This window comes from Triticum urartu, chromosome 7A, assembly GCF_056163025.1.
Source record: "Triticum urartu cultivar PI428250 chromosome 7A, HENAU_Tu73, whole genome shotgun sequence".
Classification (NCBI taxonomy): Eukaryota; Viridiplantae; Streptophyta; class Magnoliopsida; order Poales; family Poaceae; genus Triticum; species Triticum urartu.
Window position 1 is genome coordinate 584,819,886 of NC_141879.1, and position 4,740 is coordinate 584,824,625.

A 4,740-nucleotide genomic window follows, 5' to 3' on the forward strand; every position below is an offset into this window, starting at 1 on the left:
CTTTGGTGTCTCTGGAAATATACAAATGCTATGATTTTCAGTAACATCTCCTGGATTTCCATTCCGCAGGTCTTGAGGTTGATCAAGAACATGGTGAGGAACTGGGCGATTCTCTCCTCCGGATCGGACAAGGACAAGTTGATGAGCTTCGTGGAAACCCTAACAAGATCCCTCCAGAAACCGTTGGCGATCACTTGTGGCTGAACAAGGCTCGACCTGCTCTGGGGCTGGACCCGTGGGCTCGTCTCAAGATCTCTAATGAAGATGATGGGCACCTGGCGCCGAAAAAGAGGGACATCCACCACGCTACGCCTTCCAGCCTGGTGTCTCCGCTTGCTTACTGGTCGCCGCAGGCTGACACGGCCCCTCGGCTGAAGACCATGAAGGCTTCGCTGGACCCTCCTTGTGTCATTTGAGTGCTCTATCCGCTCTGCCTTTGGCACCGCTCGGGTGATTTGTGTTATTCAGAGAACTTGTTCATCCACCCCCTAGTTTGTAGCTTTTCTACCTTTGCGTTCCAACTGCTCTTTGAGCTGCTGTATCAGAATATGTTGTGGTTTCGTTCTCTGCAATGGAACCGGGGAGATGCTCCCTGTTTTTCTAAAAAAAATTATTTTATATGTTATTATATAAAGCTTGGTAAGACTGTAAATTTAAGGACGAATGTAATAATATCACTTATTATTTAAATATATTTATAACAAAATGCTTAGCCCCTTTTATTTTTTGATAACATTGTTGGCCCAACCCAACATTATAATTAGAATCAACCCAGCAAAATCGTGTATTTTGAGAAAGTGCAAATGGGCTGTAATTTTGTAGGAAATAAAATAAATGGGCCGCATGGACGCTACATTATTTGTTCACCCAGCCCAGTTAATGGCTATAATTCAAAAAAAAGATCAAATTGACTGTAAATTCTACCGCACAAAAAAAGACAGTAAATTCTGAAAAAATGGGTTGAATACGTGCCACATTTTTGGAGGCTGAAATGTGGGCCAATAGGTCGAAGCCAATGCAAGTCGTTGTCAATTTAGTCAACAAATGATTCTGACATGTTAGCCGTTGGATTTACATCCAATGACCGACAACCATCTTCAATCTCTCGTCTTCTTCCTCCAGCGCCGCCGGGACCACCTCCCGCCTCCTACTGCTAGCAGCTCTGCTTAGCACGCTTCGCTATGAAGCGCTACTCCACCGTTGGCCAGGCCATCCCTCCACCCCTCCACACCTCCTGTTCCTCTCCACCGACTGTCGAACCACACCGCACTAGAACCAGTTAACCCTCGTACACCTCTCTGTCTGCGACTCTACTCCCGCGTCTTCCCATCTCTGGCTCGTTGCTGTCCGGGGCCTCGCCGTCGTCCACCACCTTGGATGCGCTCGGCGCGGCGTGGTCAACGAACGACACCATCGGAAGTAGACTGCGCGTGGAGAGGCTGACAGCTGGGTCCATAGCCGCACACAAGGAAATGCCTCCTTATTATGCGCAAAATAATGATTCCTCCACCTGACATCTGGGACCCACCAGAAGGGCCTCTGTATTTCGTGAAATAAAGTGCCCCACTGACATGTCGGACCCACCAGCTATCTTCGCACGCAAGGAAGTGCCTCCTTATTACGCACAAAAAATGAATATCCCCCCTGCCAGCTGGAACCCAACATAGTGGGAGGCTGACTTGTGGGCCTACCAAGTTGATGGGGACGGAGGGCTTTGTCAACTTAGTCAATATGAACGATTCTAGCTCCTGTTACCAGACGATATTCATCCAACGGCCGTAATGCTTCTTCAACCTCTGGTCTTCTTGCTCCAGCCGCCCAAACCAGCACCGGTCGTGCCGCGTGCTCCTGCCTCCCGTGGCTGGCTGTGATGCCGCGGAGGCCTCACCGCCCCCTACTACTCCCACCGCTGGCCAGGCCATCCCTCTACTCACCCACACCCCCTGTTATTCTGCAGAGACAACAGCCTCACACCGCAGCCGAACCAGTGAACCCTCGTACTCCTCTTCGCATGGGCATCCACTGCTGCGTCTTCCCCGGCTCCGAGTCATCCCCTTCCTAGTCCTCGCCGTCGTCCACCGCCCTGGTGCTCTCGGCGCGGCATGGTCAACGTGGTCAATGACCGATTTCCATCGGAAGAGTACTGTATGTGGAGAGGCTGACAGCTGGGTCCACGGTAGCCGCAAGGAAGTGCCTCCTTATTACGCGGAAAATAATTATTCCTCCACCTGACAGCGGGGACCCACCAGACGGGCCACCAGTATTTTGCGAAAAAATCATTTCCCCCTGACTGCTGGGACCCACCGGACGGGCCACCGTATTTCGCGAAAAAACGTTCCCCCCGCTGTCAGCTCGGACCCACCGGAAGTGCCTCCTTATTACACACAAAAAAAATGAATACTCCCCCGGCTAGCTAGGACCCACCTTGCTGGGAGACTGACTTGTGGGCCTACTAAGTTGACGGGGACGAAGGGCTTTGTCAACTTAGTCAATATGAACGATTCTAGCTCCAGTGACCGTACGATGTCCATCCAACGGCCGTAGTGCTTCTTCAACCTCTGGTCTTCTTGCTCCAGCCGCCCAAAGCAGCGCCGGTCGTGCCGCATGCTCCTGCCTCCCGTGGTCGGCTGTGCTGCCGCAGAGGCCTCACCGCCCCCCTACTATTCCCACCGCTGGCCAGGCCCTGCGGCGATAGCAGCCTCACACCGCAGCCGAACCAGTGAACCCTCGTAGTCCTCTCCGCGCGGGCTTCCACTGCCGCGTCGTCCCCTTCCTAGGCCTCGCCGTCGTCCACCACCGTGGTGCTCTCCGTGCAGCGTGGTCAACGTGGTTAAGGAACGACTTCCATCGGAAGAGTACTGTACGTGTAGAGGCTGACAGCTGGGTCCACGGCCACAACCCAGTTTTTTTTGTGATTTGCCAAGTAAGTCACTTTGTCAGGCCTGTTGGGCTGCAAATCTTTCAAGACGAGGAGAGCTTTCATTCGGCTGGCCAAGAAAATGGCCCATCAGTAATGAGCAATGGGTTGTACATTTTTAAAACACATCAAACCGGCAATTAGTTTCAAATATTTATTTTTTCATTTCAAGATTTTAAATTACATTAATTTTTATGCGTGGAGAATTTGTTGGATTTTATATTGATATACATTTATTTTTAAAATCAGTTTGGATGTGAGTCGAAACTTCGGGATTAAAAACAGTTTGGACCGCACCGAAATATGCAAAATTTTGTATAATTTTTTAACCGTTGCCACAATATGGGCTGTAATGCTAACAAAAAGAATATGGGCTCCAAAAAAACCTTAAGAATTAGCAAATGGGCTGTAAATTATTAGAAATAATGGCAGATGGGTTGTATGCTGTTTTCCACAGATTTGAGGCTTTCCTAAAAAAGGTTGACGCACAAGCACTGACTGTTGGATGTCCATCCAACAGCCGTCGTGCTTCTTCAATCTCTGCTCTTCCTGCTCCAGCCGCTCAAACAAGCACCGGTGGGACTTCCTGCTCCCTCCTCCTCGCGGCCAGCTGTGCTGCCGCGCAAGCCTCAGCGCCCGACCGTACTCCCATCGCTGGCCTAGCCATCCCTCTACTCACCCACACCTGCTATTATTCTCCGGCGACGGCAGACGAACCAGTAAACCCTCATACAGTCGTACTCCCCTCCGCGTGGGAAACAACTGCCGGGTCTTCCCTGCCTCCGTGTCGTCCCCTTCCTAGGCCTCGCCGTCGTCCACCACCCTGGTGCTCTCGGCGTGGCGTGGTCAATGTGGTCAAGGAACGACTTCCATCGGACATGGACTGTACATGGAGAGGGTGACAACTGGTCCACGGCCGCAGCAAGGAAGTGCCTCCTTATTACACGGAAAATAATGATTCCTCCACCTGACAACTGGGACCCACTGGACGGGCCACTGTATTTCGCGAAAAAAACGTTCCCCCTGACTGCTGGGACCCACCAGCTACATCTTCACACGCAAGGAAGTGCGTCCGGGCAAAAAAAAACGATTCGCCCCCTGACTGCTGGGACCCACCAGCTACATCTTCGCAGGCAAGGAAGTGCCTGACAGTTGGGACCCACCTGGTCGAAGCGTACGTAGCGTTGTCATTCTGGTCGCGAACGTGTACGTACATATTGGTCGATGTAGAGGCGCGCACGTGTCGTAGTAGAGGCGCGCACGTAGCATTTACACGTACGTACAGCGGCCAGCATGCAAGAAAGAAAATATGGCCACGTATGTGTACATACGGGCGGGGTCTCGAACGCCTACTCGCGCATACGTATGGCCATGGCTCGTGTACATGGCTGGGTCGGAACGGAGAAACAACGTCGTCGTCGTGTTCATGGGGAGGCAACAGAATGCGTCGTGTTCATGGGGAGGCAACGGAATGCGTCGTGTTCATCGGGAGGGCTTGGACGAAACAGGCAATGGAAACGAGGCCTGGCGTACCGTAGAACGGAGGAAACGGCCTCGTGTTCGACTGGCCACGTTCGAAACGGGATACTGTTCATCGGGAGGGGTCTGGCGTACCACAAAATGGAGGAAACGGACCTCCTACGGTCGAAACGGGGGTCCTGTTGATCGGGAGGGGTGTGGCGTACCGCAAAACGGACAAAACGGACTTGTGTTGGAGCGCTACGGTCAAAACGGGGGTCATGTTCATCGGGAGGGGTGTGGCGTACCGCAAAACGGGACTCCATGGGATACTGTTCATCTCCACCGTCGACCCCCTCCAGCCT